General features: G+C 31.8%; 1 protein-coding gene and 1 long non-coding RNA gene across 3 annotated transcripts in view; one reads left to right on the top strand and one right to left on the bottom strand.

Annotated features, from left to right (window-relative positions):
- Positions 1-23,115, bottom strand: part of LOC132740688 (serine/threonine-protein kinase TBK1-like) — a 118,805-nt gene extending 95,690 nt beyond the window's left edge. Inside the window, exons 1-3 of one of the 2 annotated variants that reach the window (XM_060728653.1) lie at positions 23,064-23,115; positions 1,893-1,959; positions 1,090-1,184 (exon numbers count right to left, since the gene is read on the bottom strand). The gene's annotated coding sequence lies outside the window, so the exon portion shown is untranslated. Of the gene's footprint in view, positions 1-1,089; positions 1,185-1,892; positions 1,960-11,774; positions 11,831-23,063 lie in introns of those variants that run through there. The other variant, XM_060728644.1, reaches the window with a different exon arrangement.
- Positions 3,407-7,829, top strand: LOC132740676 (uncharacterized). The gene is made up of 3 exons (XR_009627189.1): positions 3,407-4,127; positions 5,935-6,053; positions 7,056-7,829. It is a non-coding gene; the product is annotated as an uncharacterized LOC132740676 (long non-coding RNA).
- Positions 23,116-23,396: the final 281 nt, after the last annotated feature.

Genomic DNA, 23,396 nt, shown 5'->3' with positions numbered 1-23,396 from the left:
ACACATTAAGGTTGTTAATCCCTGGAAGTTAAAGCAAAATCTGCCATCCGGTTTAAGAGGAGTTGCGTTCACAAAATTTCTACATAGTATATAATGAAAAAATCAACAAAGGGCCATAATTCTGTTAAATTTGGTTGCAGCAAAAAATTCCTTCCTTTACTGCCATCTACATATTAAGGTTCTTCATCCCCGGAAGTTTAAGCAAAATCTGCCATCCGGTTTAAGAGGAGTTGCATTCACAAAATTTCTACATAGTATATAGTGAAAAAATCAACAAAGGGCCATAATTCTGTAAAATTTGGTCGCAGCGAAAATTCCTTCCTTTACTACCATCTACACATTAAGGTTGTTAATCCCTGGAAGTTAAAGCAAAATCTGCCATCCGGTTTAAGAGGAGTTGCGTTCACAAAATTTCTACATAGTATATAATGAAAAAATCAACAAAGAGCCATAATTCTGTTAAATTTGGTCGCAGCAAAAATTCCTTCCTTTACTACCATCTACACATTAAGGTTGTTCATCCCTGTAAGTTTAAGCAAAATCTGCCATCCGGTTTAAGAGGAGTTGCGTTCACAAAATTTCTACATAGTATATAGTGAAAAAAATCAACAAAGGGCCATAATTCTGTTAAATTTGGTCGCAGCAAAAATTCCTTCCTTTACTACCATCTACACATTAAGGTTGTTCATCCCTGTAAGTTTAAGCAAAATCTGCCATCCGGTTTAAGAGGAGTTGCGTTCACAAAATTTCTACATAGGCTCTAGTAATTAAATCAACAAAGGGCCATAATTCTTTTAAATTTGGTCGCAGCGAAAATTCCTTCCTTTACTACCATCTACACATTAAGGTTGTTCATCCCTGTAAGTTTAAGCAAAATCTGCCATCCGGTTTAAGAGGAGTTGCGTTCACAAGATTTCGGGACGTACGGACGGACGGACTGACGGACGGACGGACGGACAAGTGCAACGCTATATGCTCCCACATTGTGGGGGCATAAAAATGAAATTATTAGCATACACATGAGCGTAATCTATTAAAGTAGAATAGAATTGTGCTTCTGTCTTTAACATTAGATAACCGTGTACTAACCTTGAACAGTATTTAAATGAATAGACTCACTTCTCCACTTGATGTTGAAGAATTGTTATGACTTTGTTTCGTATTGTACGTGACCCGGACATTCGCTGAAATAATAAAATGTTATATTGTAAGTGAACACATGACAATGAATATTGACTAGCTGTTAACAATAAATAGTTGTGTGAATAGAATAATCCAATCAAGGGTCATATAAAATGACATATAAATCATAATAATACATGTATAAAGATGAAAGATCAAATAAAAGATGTTAAAAAAACTTGATTCGTATTAACAGCAATAACAATGAATGTGAATGAACAAGTCAGTGAATCATATTTGTTACACATGTATATATATCTTCCTGAGATTTGCGTTTATACAACCAAAAAGTGTGAAGTTTAAAGGGATACTCATTTTGAGGCCATTTACAGAATAATGAATGAAAAATTCAAAACGAAGAAATGAAAATTTTGCCTTTGTCTCCCTTTAAAGCGTTTTGTTTTAGAACATGCTGTGCAACAAAAATGAATATTCTGGAAGAACGGAGTGAACTACTGCCAATTAAAACTCAGAGGGTTTTGAAGGTTTTCACTTCTTTACATGACACAAAATAATTGTGTATTCTCTGATTAAAGATGCATGCCTCCAGATGAGCCAAAATATTTCAAGAAAATTTAACTTGAAAAAAAAATGTACAAATATTTTAAGAAGGTAAAAAATGTTAAGTTTCAAGTAACAATGTAAATGATCCGTGCAATTTAAGACTAATTTTGCAATATTTACCACCGATATTCTACTGCGTTACTTACAATGTCAGGACTATTTTTGCATATTTTGACCTCTTTCTGGTTGATTTGTCTGGACTGTATATGCCGACTGTAATATATAAATTACTTTCTTTGTTCATCTCACAATATTATACTATAAAATACATTTTCAAAATTTTCCTTGAAATTGACATGAATCTGGAGGTGTGCTTCTTTAATGGACTCGTAAATTAACTTCCATTTTGTGACACATGCATATGACTAAATAATTTGACCCTAGTTATTTTCTACATTAAATAAAAAAATAAACTTTAAAAAGCAAACTTTTCTGCGAACAAATGACGAAACGGATATAATAAGTCCAGAAGATTTTTTTTTAAAAATACAGCGGTACCATTAAAAAATTAAGTAATAACAAAAATGCATTTCAATACAGTTTATAGAAGCGTTATCAAAAATATTTTACTGAACTTCATATGAATTAGATTACTTTAATGAACGATGAAGAAAACGTGAGACATTTTTTAAAAAAAAAAAAAGAACAAAATAATGATTAAATCATGTTAAAATTATTTACAATTAAACGGCGCATTCGTTTTAATATAACACAACGCATACTTAGGGAAACTTATAAGTGCGCCACTCTATATTCTTCCGAATTGTCAGTGGTGGTAGAATAAAGATGTATTAAAATAATAGTCTCCATCATTTTTATTGAATTATAGTCTCATAATGGTATTGCAGCGCATAGAAGCAAAGAGCAAAACGAAATACCGCCCCCCCCGAAAAAAAACAAAAAACAACAAAAAACAAAAAACAACAACAACAACAAAAACAAACAAAAAAAACCCAACAAAAAACAACAAACAGCAACAATAAACCCGAAACGTAAGTCTTCTATTTTTTACAACTTGTAAAAGGACTGAGTTTATAGTATCATGTATTTCAAACATCTGCATTTATTCTGTACCCTAAAGATTTTAGCTCATGGTCATGTGGCGTTTGCGTAAAGAGAGAAACCTGTGTCGTCGGTGTGAGGGTTTGAACGACCTCTCATGACTCATTACTTTATTTATAGTTTATTTATGGAGTTTCTGTGTACGCTAATCTTAAAGCGAGATAAATGAGATAGATATTGACCAATTGATTGATTAATGATCGATACTATTGAATATTCCGTTTTATGCAAAAACTGTTTCCGAGGAATATTGCATGCAACTTCTGACATGCTGACGAGGAAGACATGCATGCTTTTTAAACATCTCTTGTAAAAAAATGAAACAATGTAATTCATGTTATATTTTAAAAAATCGTTTAAGAAATAAAAGCAAAATTCGCTTTTTTCTACTGGCATACTTTCAAGTATCTCCAAGTATCATTACAGTATTTAACCCCCCCCCCCCAAAAAAAAAAAAAAAAAAAAAAAAAAAAAAAAAAAAAAAACAGCAAAAAAAACCCCCAAAAAAAACCACACACACACACACACACAAAAGCAGGCAATAAAATAGGTAATATTAAAATTCAAACAAAATGGACAGAATCAATAAAATGAATCAATAAATAAACTTTTTACATCAATTTAAATTTAAAGGGAAATCAAGATCACCAGCTTGAAATGCTGTGTATGTGTGTTAAGCTTAATTTATGTAAAGAAATACAACGAACCTTATACATGTATAGTTCTTTGACAGGAAGTAAACAAATACTGCTTGGTAACAACAGGAACGCAGTGAACGGTGATTTTTTTGTCAAGAAAAAGGAATGATTCATGGCAAGATGTATTTTCAATGATTGTGCGTAGTATACAAGCAATATCAGTTAATTTAAACTATGAGTTACAGACATAGTACTTATGATATCGAAGCTAAAATAAAATACCGCTTTTTGGGTTCCTATTTTTCTATAATTAGTTAAAAGTTAAAATTAGCTTCAATATTTTTTTCTTCAAAGAATGGATTTTAATGTTCGTATTGAAAACACAGGAAACAGTCTGTTGAATGTAATTATGTAATAACCCCACAGCGCATTTTTTACAAATAAGATATTACAGTTACAGGAGTAATGGACTATGTAAGTTTCACATTGTGCATTGATCCACGTATATACAACATTTCAAAATCCCAACATCTAAAAATATACCATCACACATTTTGGACGCAAAGGTTTTCTGATAGTGCATAAGTGAGGGATCCAGCGTGACCTAAACCATGTAGCTCGGTACTTTCAGTGAGAAAAGGTGTAGTCTATGTTACAGGAGTTTGGTTTAGCTTTTAACAAGTATGTTGATTTCCTTTAAATATTTGTATATGCATATGATAAATACCTAGCCATATATGTTTACTAACTGTAAGTACTATAGAAGACGGAAATTATGTTACAAATAAGTTATTGAAATGATGTCAATAGAGGTGCCTCGTTTTTATGTCAATTTTCGGGTTTGAGCTTCACAAGCCATTCTGCATCATTGGAATGATAAGTTAGTAAAAACAGGCACACAATTTAATATCAACAACCAGCTGTGCTTAGTGAACCTATGGAAAGCCTTGACTGTCTTATAATTATAAAAATGAACGTTGTTGTGTCACTCTTTCTTTATACAATGTGCACTCATGAATATATTATGTAGATGCATCCTTATATGAAGTCAACTGAACAATATACGATGTCAATGTGTCTTTATATGATGTCGACCAATCATTATATATATACGATGTGCATTTATGAATATATGATGTGGTAGAATCATTATATACAGTCAACTTTAATATCAATATATTATGTCAATCTTTCATTATACGATGTGCATCTATTATTATACGATGTGCATTAATGAATATATTATGTGGTTGCATCATATACAGTCAACTTATCAATATATTATGTCAATCTTTCATTATACGATGTGCATCTATTGTTATACGGCCGCTGCTTTATATGAAGTGCAAACATTATTATATCGTGTGCTTCTGTCATTATACTGATGGGATTAAATTTACCGGGTTATATCTCACTATGCACCGTTCGTGGCGACAGCGGGAAAACTCAAAGTAAATTGTATCATATATTGTTAAGTTGACTCTATATAAAGACGGTTCTACATAATATAATGTTATTTTGACTCTATATAAAGATGGTTCCACACAATATATTCATTAATGCACATCGTATAATGAAAGATTTAAATCATATAAGGACACATTTACATCATATATTGTTAAGTTGACTCTATATAAAGACGATTCTACATACTATACTGAAAAATGCACAGTGTATAATGATAGATTGACATAATATAAGGAGTCATTGACATCATATAATGTTGACTCTATATAAGAATTATTCCACATAATATATTCATAACTTCACATCATATAATGACAGACTGACATCATATAAGGACAGACTGACATAATATATTGTTATTTTGACCTTATATAAGGATGGTTCCACATAATATATTCAAAAATGCACATCGTATAATGATATATTGACATCATATAAAGACACATTGACATCATATATTGTTCAGTTGGCTACATATAAAGATGGATCCTCATAATATATTGACGAGTGCACATTGTATAAGGAAAGGTTGACTTAATATATTGCTATGTTCAGGTTTATAATTATAAGACAGTCAAGGCTTTCCATACTTTCCATATGAACCTATCTTCATTTATTTAAGAACAAACGTGAAGTGATAGGTTCTTTATTATATTGATGTTAAAATACTTATATTTCGAAATGAACATATTTAAAAAAAAATAGAAACGTTATAATGTCTACATTGATTTGTATGTTTTGTGTATTCGAACCGTTGTGGTTTAAGAATGAAAAGGTTATGCAATGCTTTTCTCACAGAGGGTTTTCAGTTATTTAACATTGCTTTGCTATTGTTTTTCTGGATGCAGTACACCTCGGCATGCCAAGCATACACTTATATATTTTAAAATGGAAATACACGTAACAACACATGACGTTATAGATAAAGGAATCATTTAAAATTTTAGCTTAATCAATAGTATTCTTTATAAACGGATAATATACCGTACAAATGAATTATCAAAGATGTGTTTGTTTCCAGGAGTGTATCAAAGTGTATTGCATCATTAGGTTATGTCTGGCAAAAGGGAAATTGTACCCAACGTAGAAGGTTGTGTTTCTTCTCGGTGAAGAAGGTGGTTGATAAAAACTTGGAATAAAGTTAGTGTAAATGCTTTTTAAGTATTTTTAACATTTAAAAGATAATCCCGCTTGGCACTTTACCTTGTGCAAGCATTCCTTAGTGACAATATCCTTGTATTATTTAAATGAAGAAATTGACAGCCAAATTAGTTGCACCCGCACCCTCTGTCAGTCTGTCCAAAAGAACCTCTTCACCTCATCAGAATATCACACTGGATTTATTTGGACAGGCATACCAAGTTAATAATACATATTTGAATCATTTGTATGATATATTACCTGATGAAAAATAATTATGTAAAACTAAAGATTTAGATTTTCTTTTCATAACATAATTAATTATTATTGTGTTTGAAATGTATTTCAATTTTCAAATTCACGTTTCCTCTTACTAACAGAAAGGTTTTAACTTTTAATTGATTGGTAAGAAGAAAATGTTAAAATGGTTGCACATAGCAAAGGTGTATTTTAAGTTTTAATTTATTGTTAAGAAGAAGACGTTAAAATGGTTGCACATAGCAAAGGTGTATTTTAAGTTAGTCACTGTTTCTAATTTTATATAAAATATGTTACAAAAAAGCCATTAAAAGGATGCCAATGAGGGTGTCCCGTTCTTATATCAATCTACATTATTTTGCTTCGGGGTTTGAGCTTGACAACTTATTCTGTACTATTGTAATGATACTTTTCAGTAAACTGGAACACAATTAAATATTCACAACCTCTTGAACACATAGATATCGCGTGTATGTTAGCTTTTTTAACTTTAAAATGAAAAACGTGTAGTTCGGGTCACCTTATAATCATTTTGTGTAACTTTACCGTTACTTCTATTCTAAAGTGATGTTAAATTAAATTTGTCAAAATAAACATGTTGGAAAACTTTCTTTTGGAATTTAAACTTTATTTTAAGCCAATATGATTTAATGAATGTTTCTATGGATAGAGTGTTTTCAGATAATCATACAATTATTTGACACTACCAGTGTATTTCCCTTATAGTATATTTATTTACTGCAGTGCATCTGGATATGGCAAGGTTTCGGAATAGACAACATTGAGGTTAAGAACAAAATCGCCTGAGCGAAAAGGAAAAATGAATAAGAATACCAATGCCAAGAAAAGCTGTTCCGAGGAAAATATAAAAAAAAATCACATATTCCACATGCGTCGTACATTGTATCCTCTTTCAAGCAAAACTACAACGACTTCGACAACGACTGCGACAATAAAGAATGGTTAAATACGACTACCACAACCTCTATAACTAAGAGCGCATCTACGACTGTGACTTTAACTATAGTCTAGAGACTAGAACCATTTCCACCACTACAAATTAAGAAGCGTTTCCACCGGCAACAAGTACGGCAGAGATTCCAGCAACAACCACGACTACGACTTCAAAAACTGTACCGGTGCAACTTGAAATTTTGATTTACGTTGAAAATTGACACCTCCACTTTATTTAATGATCCACCCACGCGTGAAAAAATGATCCCATTAAAAACTGATCAACTATAGACATGCCATTCTTAAACATTGATAAGTGATCAAAATGATATTGCCAAACATGCCTACATGTCTATATATGGTCTTACCCATGAAACAGTAATATTTCCGTATCCCTTTCAGATTTCTAAGTTATGAATATTTTATTCATATTCAAGTGCACCAGGAGCTAATATCTATCAGCAATAACTGATATTGGACAGCCATATGGTACGAATGAATACTTGATTAAGGATTTAGAACAACCATGTTATATTTCAACCCCTATCTTAGTCACTGATCAGGGTAAGAAACCGCTACGAAAGTTGTGGTGGAGATGAAAAAACGTTGTATTTATATGTTGAGTAACATTGGAAAACAACACAACGTTTATAACATTAAGCATACATTGAGTCAATATTGCGGCATTGTAAAAGTATCGGTTTAAAAGCGCGGGAAGATATTAATTTATAAATGATAATATATCGATTTGATCATTCATACCACATGGAGCAATTTTAAAAACAAAGTTAAGAAAATATTTCTTAAAACCATGGTTAGCTATAGATATTCTAATGAACAGATTTTACTAGTTCGTAAAATGACCATTATCATGGGACAAAACATTAGTTCCTCTGTGGAAGTCTTGATGGCCATGTCGGACTCCGACCATATAGACCCGTCTGTTTGAAATTGTTGCCTTTAACTTTCGTAAAATAGTTCCCTTGCCTTCTCGCCGAAGTAGTTCGCATTGGCTCAGGCTTGGCCATGTTATGCTAATGACGCCTTTGAGAGATTTTGTTTCTTCTTACAATTTAACTGTCAGAAAATGACATTTTATCAAAATATAATCACTGATTATTTCTCAACGACTATTTGATCAGAATTCAATGTTGAAGGCCGTTTCAATTCTCAATGTAAACAAAATATAATGACGTACCAAAGCTATATTCGAAGATAGTTTTGTTCTTGGTCAGAATCTCGCTTTGCCCATACTCAAATTAGCATATTATCTCAACTCGAAGTCCAATAAGTTCGACTATTCGCAACGTTGAAAAATAACCCAGGTTAAGTTTTCGAAATTGAATAATGACCAAGGGGTCAATTTTCAATGGGCCATTTTTAGCTCGACTTTTTTTTTGAAAAAAAAAAGTAGAGGTATTGTTATAGTCGCGGCAGCGTTGCCGTTACCGTCCGCAAACATGTACCTGGATCATAACTTTTTTATTTCTTTGTGTATTGTCTTTATACGTGGCCACAACAACCCTTGGGACAAGACCTTTCAGTAGACCACACTAACCTTGACCTTCATCCATAAATGACCTTGACCTTCAAGGTTAAAAGTCCAAATTTTGCTTGTTCATGCTGTTATTGGCTGTAACTTTGCTATTATTGAATGGATTGTCTTCAAACTTGAACATAATAATCTTCAAGGATATCCCTTAAAAATGACCAGACAGACCTTGACCTTCACTCATAAATGACCTTGACTTTGAAGGTCAAATTATTGAAATTTTCATTTTTTTGGCTATTATTGGCTGTAACTTTGTTATTTATGAATGGATTGTCTTCAAACTTGAACATAATAATCTTCAAGGATATCCCTTAAAAATATCTAGACAGACCTTGACCTTCACTCATAAATGACCTTGACTTTAAAAGTCAAATTATTGAAATATTCATTTTTTTTTGGCTATTATCGGCTGTAACTTTGTAAATTGAATGGATTATCTTGAAACTTGAACATAATAATCTTCAAGGATAACTCTTATAAATAACCCGACAGACCTTGACCTTCACTCATTAATGGCATTGTCTTTGAAGGTCAAATTAATGAAATTTTCATTGTTTTGGCCGTAACTGACTGTAACTTTGCTATTATTGAAAGAAACAACTTCATATTATAACAGAACATTCTTAAGGACCAGACCTTGTTGTTTATCAAACCCAAATTTGCTTGGGCTCTTTAATGACCTTGACCTTGCAGGTTAAATTACTGAATTTTCTCAGATTTGTGCATTAAATGACCATAATTATATATTTATTGGTGTGTGTGTGTGTGTGTGTGTGTGTGTGTATATAGATTTGTATGTTACTATTTTTAGAATTGCGTGTTTCTATTTTTAGAATTACATGTTTTTTATTTTTAGAATTGTGTGTTACTATTTATAGAATTGTGTGTTACCATGTTACTATTTATACGTAGAATTGCGTGTTACTATTTTTAGAATTGCGTGTTTCTATTTTTAGAATTGGGTGTTTCTATTTTTAGAATTGCGTGTTACTATTTTTAGAATTGCGTGTTTCTTTTTTTAGAATTGTGCGTTTCTATTTCTAGATTTGCGTGTTACTATTAATAGACTTAGGTGTTTCTATTTCTAGAAATTGCGTGTTACTATTTTTAGAATTGCGTGTTACTATTTATAGAAATGCGTGTTACTATTTTCAGAATTGCATGTTTCTATTTAGAGAATTGCTTGTTTCTATTTATAGAATTGCTTGTTTCTATTTTTTAGAAATTGCTTGTTACTATTTATAGAATTGCGTGTTACTATTTATAGAATTCCATGTTACTATTGTTAGAATTACGTGTTACTATTTTTAGAATTGGGTGTTTCTATTTTTAAAATTGCGTGTTACTATTTTTAGAGTTGCGTGTTTCTATTTTTAGAAGTGCGTGTTTCTTTTTTTAGAATTGCGTGTTACTATTTATAGACTTAGGTGTTTCTTTTTTTAGAAATTGTGTGTTACTATTTTTAGAATTGTGTGTTACTATTTATAGAATTGCGTGTTACTATTTTTGGAATTGCATGTTTTTATTTATAGAATTGCTTGTTTTTATTTATATAATTGCATGTTTCTATTTTTAGAAATTGTGTGTTACTATTTATAGAAATTGCTTGTTACTATTTTTAGAATTGCGTGTTTCTATTTTTAGAATTGCGTGTTTCTATTTTTAGAATTGCGTGTTATTATTTTTAGAATTGCGTGTTTCTATTTTTAGAATTGCGTGTTTCTTTTTTTTAGAATTGTGTGTTACTATTAATAGAATTGCATGTTTCTATTTTTAGAATTGCGTGTTTCTATTTTTAGAATTGCGTGTTATTATTTTTAGAATTGCGTGTTTCTTTTTTTAGAATTGCGTGTTTCTATTTATAGAATTGCGTGTATCTATTTTTAGAATTGCGTGTTTCTAGTTATAGAATTGCGTGTTTCCATTTTTAGAATTTCGTGTTTCTATTTAAAAAATGCGTGTTACTATTTTTAGAATTGCATGTTTCTATTTATAGAATTGCGTGTTTCTTTTTATAGAATCGCATGTTTCTATTCATGTGACAAGACAGACCAACTATATTCATAAAAAGGAAACGTTAAGATATGTTCAAACCTTTCTATGTTTGCTTTTAGAAAAAGTACAAAGTCGAGCGTTGCCCCCGCCCGGAGGTGGCTCTTATTTTTGTTACACCGGCAGCTATATATGGCCACGACTTCGGCAACGACTACTACAAGTTAGATCCTGTATGTACTACAAGTTAGATCCTGTATGTGTTATGATTGAGATTGTTACCACACTAACGTGAAATTATATATGTATATAATTATGCTATTACAACAATTTTCAAACATCGCAGAATATGTAAAATATGTACTGCAAATATTTGTGCCTATTATATGTACATTATATGCATTCATTTCTTATTGGAAAATTTGACTAACAATTTATAGAAAATAGATTTCTTATTACCTCCCTATATTTACATGAAATGTTAAATTCGCTAATATCTTTAATAAATAATGCTTTTTGGAACTTACAACATTGATAACTCTTAATTTGAGCATCATATTTTTGATATAAAACCATAAAAAAATTAAGTTCATATCGGTTATCAGATATCATTTTGTCAAACAGAAAGTAATGTAATAAAGTAAAAAGTCTTTGAACAACAAATCTGGTAAATGACAAGAATGTATAAATGCTTGCTTGATATGTTTATAATTAAAATTATTTTGTCGAATTTTTGTACATTTTGTGTTCGATATGATATTGTATTACACAATGCCAAGACAATTCCCAAATAGCATATTGAGAGTTGATTTACCTTATTAAATTGTAAATTAGGAAGTAAAATGATTTCCTTCCGCGTTTTGTTAATGTTCAAAATAAAATGTGTTTTTGTCTATATTGAGAATATAATCGTAAAATTCTATGATAATTTCTGTTCATAAATACAATTTGAAAAAAGAATATACCTGCTAGATAAGTCAATAAAATCCAACTACATGAAGTCGGTATTTTAAAGTCTGACAAATTGAAACACAAGGGAAAACCCCACTAAGCTACTTTCGATTCAACGATCGGATGAGCTTAATAGGCAATCGCAACTACTCGGCCCTTTCCGCCAGTCTTCTGATAAGGACCTCGATGCGGTATTTCGGTCAAACCTACGCTAAGAAACTAAACATGTAAAGAAATAGTAATTTAATGCTGGGAGTTGTTGACAAGATTATTTCCAATATCTGTAGTAAAAGTCCATCTAAAAATAAGTGAATTCATAGGTACAAAAGCAAACAATACATTATGTATATATATTTATTATTATGGTTTTAGGAACCGAAAGTACAAAAAACCAACAGGTTGACATTTGGTCGGATATGTTTAAAATTGAACATCAGTGGGCATATTTAAATTACAAATTGTTGTCAGACATATTTTCAAGCATAAGAGGACCGGGACAGACATCAGATGTCAAATATATACATTCGTTTTACATTATCTCTGTTTCTGTTTACATCTGTCAAAACCAAGTGTAGGACTACTTTCAATCCGTATTGTTTCCGAGGTTATTATAGATAATAGCCGAGGCAGTTCCGAATGCGTAATAGGCATTACAAATTCTCATTCGGAACTGCCTCGGCTATTATCTATAATAACCTCGGAAACAATACGGATTGAAAGTAGTTCTACCACGTGGTTTCAGATGTAAACAGAGATAATGTAAAACGAATGTATATATTTGACATCTTATGTCTGTTCCCGTACTCTTGTGCTTGAAAATATGTCTGACAACAATTTGTAATTTAAATATGCCCACTGATGTTCAATTTTAAACAAATCCGACTATAAATGTCTAAAGGTTGTTTTTGTACTTTCTGTTTCTACAGCCATAATAATAAATATGTAAATAATGTAATGTTTGCTTTTGTACCTATGAATTCACTTATTTTAGGTGGACTTTTACTACATATATAGAAATAAACTTGTTTACATGTTTAGTTTCTTAGCGTAGGTTAGACCAAAATACCGCATCCGTTCTGTGTATTCATACTATTGTGTTCGAGGTCCTTATCCGAAGTCTGACGGAAAGGGCCGAGTAGTTGCGATTGACAAATTCTACCACGTGGCTTTAAACCTATGACTGACTAAATCTGAGGAGTCGAGGACCGAAAATTGAGGGAAAGGTCCGAAAAGTTGCGTTTGTTTTCTGTTTTTGTGAGATATTTTTATAAACAGTTTTCACACTATCTCACGTTGTTATACTGATGAATACAGTCTACACATTTCTTTGACGAGCATGGAATACATATTGTTCTTAAATAACAGACAACAATTTGGAGGCACGGTAATCTCAAAGATTGATTTGTAGACTATTGCTTGCCAGAATAAGTGTTCGGAGTAACAAATTAATTACTTTGATGCCCGCTCCATTCGTTGTTGAGTACAGAAATGTGTACATTAGACAGTACGACGTACATGAAAAGATCAATAACAATGCTATATACATGTTGTACATCTATTGTAATGATGTTATCATAATGTCATGTAAGTAACTGAAACAATTAAAACCTTTATATAATCACTGATAACCTGATTTTTACCAAAGTGCGAACAATTGCCTTTTTAAAGTTATACAGATACACAATCTCCCGTGCTTGCATTTTTTACATTTCATTTCATTTCAATGGCAAATAAACATTACATTTGGCCATTAACAGAGTATCATGACAAATATGGCCAGTAGTTTAACATGTACAAACATTATATCATACAATATACAATAAAAAGAATACAAAAATAAAACTAAAAAGCAGTTACATATTCAAAAGACTGTTGTACGGTGGCACAAAGGTGACATGTATGTGTGTTTTTATTTATCTCGTGCGCACGAGATACTATGTCGTGGCCATGAGTTACTAAGTCTTGGCCACGAGATAGCTAAGTCGTGGTCACGAGATACTATGTCGTGTCCACGAGTTACTAAGTCGTGGCCACGAGAAAGCTAAGTCGTGGCCATGAGTTACTAAGTCGTGGCCACGAGATAGTTAAGTCGTGGGCACGAGATACTATGTCGTGGCCACGAGTTACTATACAGTTACTATAACTGGCTAACATAAAAGGAAGTGGTATTCTGATTCAACAGAGTGAACAAAAGGAAGTCTTCCGCATATGATAACACCAGGAAAGTTTATGTCGGGTCAAATCCCCCCTTTTAATTTATTAAATATTTCTTTTTAATTATTGTATCAGGGAGGGGACCAGGATTTCCGGTGCGCACAAGGGAAATTTTGGCTTTTATGAACGTAGAAAGACACTTCATATCTCTTATATACTTTGTTCAGTTGGTTTGTCACTGTCTTAAATATTCGCTGTTTTCTATGGACATTTCGTGCAAAGGTTTTTTTTATAGATATTGATTAAAAACAATTGAATGAATTATTTAACTGCATATTGCTGATACAGATATCTAAATACAAGTATACATTTTTTTTTATCTCCTTTATTTAATTATGATATGTATTTCTAGCTATTCACTGTTGAAACATAGATATTGTTTGGTTTTATTAACCTGTCAATTACATACTGATTACACGGTCGATGCACACAATATATTAATCTTCGGTAGATTTTCGGAAAGTTCCGTGAGATGTACGTTGTACGATGGAATTTAATTTAATTTGTACCTATGAACTAAGTGTACTGATCGTTATAGCGCAATAGGGTAAAGCACGAGTTTATAATCTAAGTGTCATAAGTTTTAAGTTCGAGACCGCGTTGGTCCATGTTTTTTATTATTCCTATAATACTTTCAACATTATTATAGCTACACATGATTATTTTTTGTGTTGTTCGTTTTGTTTTATTATGTTTTGCTTAATTTTGTAAAGTCTATACTCTTTTTAAATAACATGTTTTAAGAATTCATGTTTAAAATTAAAACAGATTAAAACCAATAAATGTCTTTTCAATGCCTTAAAACACACTACAAATCTGTTCCATTAAAATATACTGCAAAAATAAAGAGAGAGTAAATCCTAAAAGAATTTCATCAGTGTGGATCGAACCACAGACCTCTCAATAATCAGGCATTCTCTTAACCGACTGCACTATTGCGAATTAACGAAAACCTTCACATTAAGCTGGCCTGACTTTCAAAACATGACTTATATACTCCACATTAATTCTCGTAAACTACACGGACCAAACCGAAGTGGGGTCGAATATTTAAATGAGTGCTTTAATGTATTCATAATTGACAGGTCAATAAAATCAGACAATACAACTTAGTAAATAAACGTTACACAATTTGAGCAAACCTTTTTTTATTCACATATTAAACAACAACAATACGTTTTATTGATTTGACCACTTACAAATCATCATCATACACATTACATTGACATGCATGTATACGTGAAATTAGCAGTATGGAAATAAAAAAGGTAAATAAATAATAATAAAAAGGATACAAACAAACTCATTATTAACGCTCCATGAGCGTTAAATGGCGGTTGAACATTATATATATTAGTTCTTTCCATCATAGGGTACTTTCAGAATTGTAATGTTATCATAAATTTCAATAAGTTCGCTTGTATGCTTAGTGTTGACAATAAATTCTTTTAATAATGCAAAAATATTTTGAAATGCAAACACGAAATAAAGTTTCCCTTTAAAAGGAAAGGCTTGCACAGTTGTGCCTTCATCCCAACCTTTTAAAATTGTTCTTTTTTTGGGGGGTTTCAATTTATTTTCACATTTTTTTTTGAATTACGGTATTTGTATATGATCAATCGTAAAATTATTAACGTGATACTGAAGGAAAACAAGTGTGCACATCTCATTTCCCCTTTTTCGCAGCGAAATCATTCCTTTGCTTTATAGACAAGTAAATGCACTAAAATACTTCGTTACGTGGCATGTATCAACTATGATACATAGATCAGCACGTGGCAAGGTTAATGATATGCATGAGCTATTTTTAGATTACCTCACCAAGAAGTTGAAGTGCGTTCAGTAGATCTAAATATAACTCGATCATGCGTGATTTGGTAAGCAGGACCACCCTTTGAAGACGGAATAATACTACAGTCACCATTCTCTATTGTATAAAACTAATACAGACAAAAAAACAATTATAAAAGAAACTAACTTTTGCGTCTTGAAAAACAAATGAAACGGAACAATTTCGTTTATAATTTATTACGGTTTAAACCGATAAATCAAGTAAAAATAGAAATCCTATTTATATACACAAACTGGGATTACCGAAGTAACTAAAATAGCTTAGATTTCCGTAATATTACTCCGCAGTATGACGGATTCGCCCGAATTGTCACGATTGCAATCGGAACTTCATCGGCTATTATCATTAATCCGAAGACTGACGGAAAAGGCCGAAAAGTTGCGATTGGCACGATTGCAGCTGGTTTCCCGTTCAATCATGCACCAACAGATGTAAGCAGGAAACCACCTAACCGGAACAAGTTTTCCACATGAAATGGCTTGCAGCCGTGGCTGCAAGCCAAAAAGATTTAACAAAAATACATCCGCTCAATAAACTAGAGTCTTACGCACGCAGCGCAAAAGCTTCATAGATAAATTTTCCAAGGTTTAGCCGTGTATGCTTGAAAATATTCAATACTTGAATATTCGTTGAAGCACAGAACACTAGCAAAGCTAAATGAGCAAATAAGTTTGAACATAATCTCAGAGACAAATGTAAGATGTTATCTCTTATATACTCTACATAAGCAGCGTGTAGTTGATCATGGTCTTCAGCAATGTACTAAAACAGCTTATTTCTATGAAAAAATCGACGAGATCATTCAAGTACAAAGCAATAAAAAGAAAAAAGGGGTTTAAAGTTTCACCCTGAAAAACGCCATGTTGACTTGCGAAACCTTTAAAAATTGGTCTTAATAGCGGGGTGGTCTTAAAGATCTTGTAACACAATTTTTTACGGTTTTAAATCATAAATAGAATGCTCAAATTAGTATGTATTAATTTTGTAGGTTCCAAAAAGCATTATTTATAAAGATATTACCGAATTTAACATTTCATGTAAATAAAGTGAGGTAATTAGAAAAGTTTAAGTCAAATTTTACAATAAGAAATAAATGCATATATTTCAATGATTACATGTAATATGCACAAATATTTGCAGTACATATTTTACATATTCTTCGATGTTTGAAAATTGTTTTATTTGTTTTATTATGTACATTATATAATTTCACTTAGTGTGGTTAATCACTTTGATGACAACATACAGGATCTTTAAGTAGGGTTTCTATTGGATTGTATTGAACTGCAGTTAATATATCAAGAATATCATTGGAATTTCGACTCTCCAAATTATAGTCTTGACCTTAACCGAGAACGCTCATGTGCTCAAAGCTAACCCTCGGAGTCTCAGCGGTTTGGACCAAGGGGTATGGAACGCCATGACTGTCTTATGTGATCAATGTTTTTGCTATCTTGTGAAACGATGAAATGATTTTGTCGTTTAAGCAAGTGAACATGTACAATTTACACCATTTCTTGTCTTGTCAAAGTATCGTGAGGACTTGTGCAAATGACATGTTAACTTGTCAAAGTATCGTGATGACATGTGCCTCTGTTTTGGGTTTTACGTCACATCGACACAGTATAGGTCATATCGCGACGTTCCAGCTTTACTGGTGGAGGAAGACCTCAGGTGCCCTTCCGTGCATTATTTCAGGCACGAACGGGCACCTGAGTAGAACCACCGACGTTCCGTAAGCTAGCTGGATAGCTTCCTCACATGAAAGAATTCAAAGTCCTTGTCGGGATTCGAACCCACAGCGGTGAGGGGCAAGTGGTTTGAAGTCAACGACCTTAACCACTCGGCCACGGACGCCCCTGATGACATGTGCAAATGACATGTTAACTTGTCGGAGTATCGTGAGGACTTGTGCAAATGACATGTTAACTTGTCAAAGTATCGTGATGACATGTGCAAAGGACATGTTAAGTTGTCAAAGTATCGTGAGTACTTTTGACAAGTTAACATGTCGTTTGCACAAGTCATCATTATACTTTGACAAGTTCACATGTTGTCTGCACATGCTTTTGCGTTTTTTTATCTTAATTTTCTTAATTATCTTTTTATTATACGGTGCTAAAAGTTTTCCATTTGCTTTACATATCATCAATGATATAGAGAATACCATGCCTGGGATTCAAGCGTTGATACTATTTGCTTATCCATAACATACGCGCTATTCCATACTCGTTCGTGTTTTTGATAATATCTATGAGTGTCGATTTGCCAAACAGAAGCACATGAAAAATCGAAAGTCTGGAATCCAGGTTACAAGCTAGTGTCTGATATTGCAAACCTTTTCAAGCAAGGCTTAGAAAAGAGCCCCATATCCTTCTTTTTTCTAAGCCTTGCTTGGTGAATTTTTGTCTGGTATTCTATTTATCATGTTTCCAATTTAAATATGCGTTTTCTTTTCTTTCAATTTCAAATTAAACAAAAACCTGTCTAGAATCTCACGTGTTCATGTCACGCGCAGTAATATGCCAAGGTTAATTGCTCCGCGCCCACAGGCGCGGAGATATTTGTGTTTACTATTTTTTTGTCCATGGGCCCGGATTTGATCAATAAATCCCTTCGATTTACAGCTAAAAATAAATCCGCATTCAAGAACTCCTTTCGATTTCTATATTGGTTTCCCCGTCGGTGATTCGCAGCATGTCATATTAATGAATGAAAACCGGAAAGCAGTTCTGCTGTACATGAATTCAAAAGCTATAAATAGCTATAAATGTTCTGATTTTTGACACTTAGGTTATAAATTTGTTATTTCCCTTTTTTAGTAGTACATGAAATTATAATTTGTTACCTTTTGAATTACATTTACACACAGCATATCAAGTATACTATTAGTGAAAATTTGTCAATCTTAAGAAGATTTCAGGCATAATTTTGCTTTTGATAATTATTCTTAATTTATATTTATGAAATTAAATGTTAAATAATAACATGTTGATATATTGGTTGTTTTGAAATAATTTAACTTCATTGGTAACCACTTTATGAAAAAGAAAAAAAAATAAGGATATGACTGGTGATATGTTCGGGGTCCGTACTCGACAGCGAAAGCTGCATTTTGTGGGACCCTGATTAAGCGTAGGCTATAGATTAGATATCACGAGAACAACAGAAACTTTGATCTGCATTTTGAACATGAAGTGTAATGTTTTTTATGAATGGTTTTAAAGCAATTCAACAAAAAATATATATATTGATCTCCCAATAAATCTCCCAATAAATTAATTAACAATAGTTCTTTTTTTTTATATATTACCAATGTCAAATAGCTTTTATACCTTTGACTTGCACGAACATGATGTTAGTGAATTTCCTCATACCTACCTAAAATTCAGGTAACAGTCTTCTATTATATTGATAATAACTGTATCACCATGTAGCGCGTGTATAACAAACAAAACAAATCCTGAATTTGGTCTTTTTCAATTCATCCCATTTTTTCATTCCAGAGTGTGTTCTACTTTCAGTATTGAAAGAAACCATTTTTTTTAATTTGACATGAAAAAAATGCATTTAATATTACTATATTATATTATTACCCCTCACTTTTTTCGTAATGCTAATTTCCCATAGGCCTCTGGGAGTTATTTTTACTGTTAATGCAAGTGTACCACGTGACTTAGAATTCTGTACTGTTACATAGGTAACAGTATTTTTAACAGTATAAAATCTGGTCACGTGGTCTATTTTCTAAATAAAATGGCCGCCGTTTTTCTCTCGATTCATTTTTATTTTCGACGTTAAACCCCGATAGGACATCAATTTCTTCTCTGGAGTAACTATATATGACATTCATAAAATTTAGTTGTTCGCACCCTAGTGTGCTTTTCGCGTATAAAATATCTTTTTGTTAAATAGTCAAAAAGTAAACATCCGTTTTCAACGGAAGTAATTGCAATGTAAATAATTATGTGTCAAACTGGAACATGCAGACGATTTAAGCATGCAACAAAGGATTATCTAACAATTTTAATCAGTGAAACGTTACAGATATGGTGGACAGACATAGGATATCACAAACTCCTCACAGCGGTTACGTCACGCTTTGCTACTTTAACCACTGCCACCACTGAAATCACGTGATGATAGTTGTATCATGTGACAAAAACATGGCGGCCAGTTTCAGAACGCCAAGGATCCCGTATCAAACTGGCAGATTTATAATTACATCCTTACAAGACAAAATAAGTTCAAGACACACAATTTGTTATCACTTTAAAACAAGTGCGGGATCATTTTTTTTTGTGTAATCGTTCAATAACTGTTTATATTCTGCCATTGTTACTATGCATACGGTGTCACAGTGAAAATAGCTTTCGTTATGTTTACAAAATAATTTTTATAGGTATATTTTTTTACTTTCTTGTACATTAAGCATAACTATTTAACGAAAGAAAACTAAAATGATATAAAGTATTCTATTTCAAAATTAAAAGTGAAAAAAATATATCCGGCTATATTCGACCGAATTTACTTGTGGTGGCAGTGGTTACTGTACAGATCAGGGGAAGTAACCGCTGCGAGGAGTTTGAGGATATCATCGTTATTTTGTCAAAAACCATGCTAAGAATATTCTGGTAACAGAAGGATCAGATTTCACAGATCATAACCGTGTAAATGGGTTAGTGTTTAGTTTTCTAAATAAAACCAAGCTTATTGTATGCTTATGATTTGAAGATATCATCACTTGCTTAAAGAATAAAAGAAAAAGAAAACTTCTCAAGTAGGCCTAAAGTACACTTAAAACTTAAAAGGTAAGGACAGCTCTTGGTTTATTTTTGTTACAGTTAGATTAAGTTGACAATTTCAGATCATCACAGTATTTTTGTTCGGGGTAATAAAATAAATAACACATGGGTTTGTGAGTAACAGTAAAAATATCATCCCTCGTAAAAATACTGTTACCCTCGGCTACGCCTCGGGTAACAGTATTTTCCTCGGGATGATATTTTTACTGTTACCCACAAACCTATGTGTTATTTATATAATATTAGTCCCTTTTGTTACTATTTGTATATTTGTTACAAATATAATAATAAAAAAAACAGACTTTGATATTTTTATCATCTTATGTTACTGACTACAGTAGTGACACAAACAGAACACAGTACAGTCATGTCACATAACATTTACAAGTATTGTAAGTCTTGTTTGTATTCAATGGAATTACTTTCCTTACCAGGTAGGCATCAGTGAAAGCATTTTTTATATTAAATATCTTTCCCCTCTTTTTAATTATGGACAGTGCATAAAATAAGTATAATTATGCAAAAAAATGGTTTACAAAACATTCGGGAAAAATCTACAATAGTACTTAATCTGAATATAACATGACCTGTGCGTAGGAATAATTTGGTAAGGTATCTGTAATGAGCGCATTTTTTTGCGCGGAGCTTCTCAATTGCTGCATTGCAGCAACATTTGTACTTGTATCTATAAGAATTTGTAAGAGAGACATTAATATTAATAATATCTATTCCATTTAAAGTTTATCATTATAATATTTTCAAACTGTGTAGTATGAGGTAAAAATATTCCATTCTCTTCATTTCATTTTCAATATATATTGATGAGGTGTATGATCAAGCTAAGCAAAATTTATTCACAGGCGCACGACACATTTGCCATGCCAATAATGGTAAAATTATCAAAAAATAATCATCCCTTGATCACCGAGATCATTATTGGCATTGCAAATGTGCCGTACGCCTGTGAATTTATTAGGCATGCCCTTTATCAACAGAAATCAATGTAAGTAATGGCGCGATACAGTTTTCATACAGTTTTGTGTATATAAATATAAACAAATAAACAATGAAGAGGAAGTTTTGTGTTTCGAAACAAACTGTTAGACTACTTTAAAGAACATTGACATTGTTGACTTGTCAAGTTTACATATGTAGTCATGTATGTATGTAATAGTCATTTTTACCTAGATATTTAAAACTTATTTTTAAAGAAACATTAAACACAAAGGACAAATTATACCCATAAGGTTATTCGCACATAAAGAAAAATACCCTGTCGATAAAGTTAACTATTCATTGTACACATAAGTGTGCAAATGTTACAATGTTGAAAAAAAATGTGTTAGGCTTGTTGCATATATTTTTTCCTTTATTCAGACATTGACATATTTATTTCATTAAGGTATTTTGAATTGATGCTTTTCAATATTCAAACAATAATTTCGTAAAATACAGACATCTACGTTTTCCCATAAGAAACATCGCGACACACCAACGAAAACACGAAAATACGATGGTGAAAAGTCGAAATAACGAAACCACGATGATTTAAATGATTAAATCGCGAATGTATATCGAGCTTTCATTATCGTATTTTCGACTTTTTATCATCGAATTTAGATTTTCATCATCTTGGGTTCGATTTTTCAATAAGAAAATATATTTACAAACAAATACTAGTATACTATTAGTTTTAATGACATTGGATCTTTATGATAAGGTAAGTATATTGCGCGTTTTGCTTTATTTCAAACGTTTAATGTTTCTGACTACCGATATCATTATATATAATAGGTTATCATTCATTAGGAATGCGAAAACTCGAAAGTACGATGGTGATAAGCGGTAATCACAATGATGAAAAAGTCAAAAGTACGATGGTGAAAAGTTGAAATAACGAAACCACGATGGTGAAATGTCGGAAGTACGATGATTAAAACACGAAATTATATCGAGTTTTCGCCATCTTGATTTTGTTATTTCGACTTTTCAACATCTTACTTTCGACTTTTATCACACGGAAGTAAACATTAGATATATAGCTTTATACACTTTAACAATAACAAATATCTTAATGATTATAATAATAGTTACCGAAAGACAACTTTAACAAAGTTAATATGACGTGTCAAGGAAGTATAAATTATTAACATTTTATTATCCTTTTTTTTACAAGTACTAACATTTGACTTTTCATTTAACCTTTTTAATATTACGCATAAAATGAAAAATGAGTTGAATTATCAGTTTTGTAAACTCATAGTTTTTTTGTGTGTTATAATCACATACACTATAGTATTTAGATTCTTTGAAAATCGTACTATTATAAATAGTGGTTAATTGGCTATTCTGAACGTATATGGCTAATTATTTAGTAGGAAAATGATTTTGGTTAAGCAACACAACATATAAAACAATTAGATAGAACTTACATTGGCAAGCAAATCCTCCATTAATTAGCTCACTAATTACTTTAAAATACTTTATTCAAAGTATTCTTACTCAATAAGTTTTAAATAAAAATACTACGTTAGTTGATACTGAATGATTGATAAAATAGATATGGTCTGACGTTATTAAACGAAGGCGCGGTTAACCAGATACGTATTCTTTTTCTTGTTTGACTACAAGCTAACAATGTCTTTTATCTTATAACATGACATTTTAAAAATAACAGTACGATTTACTGTACTCGTGATAACGCCCAAAGAATGGAGCATGCCGGATTTTCACATATTTTTGCCCGAAAACGGAAATCGCATTTT

This window comes from Ruditapes philippinarum, unplaced genomic scaffold (genome assembly GCF_026571515.1).
Source record: "Ruditapes philippinarum isolate M1 unplaced genomic scaffold, ASM2657151v2 ctg225_1_1_1_1, whole genome shotgun sequence".
In the NCBI taxonomy this organism is placed as follows: Eukaryota; Metazoa; Mollusca; class Bivalvia; order Venerida; family Veneridae; genus Ruditapes; species Ruditapes philippinarum.
The sequence above is the reverse complement of the archived record's forward strand: the minus strand, read 5'-3'. Positions and strand labels throughout refer to the sequence as shown.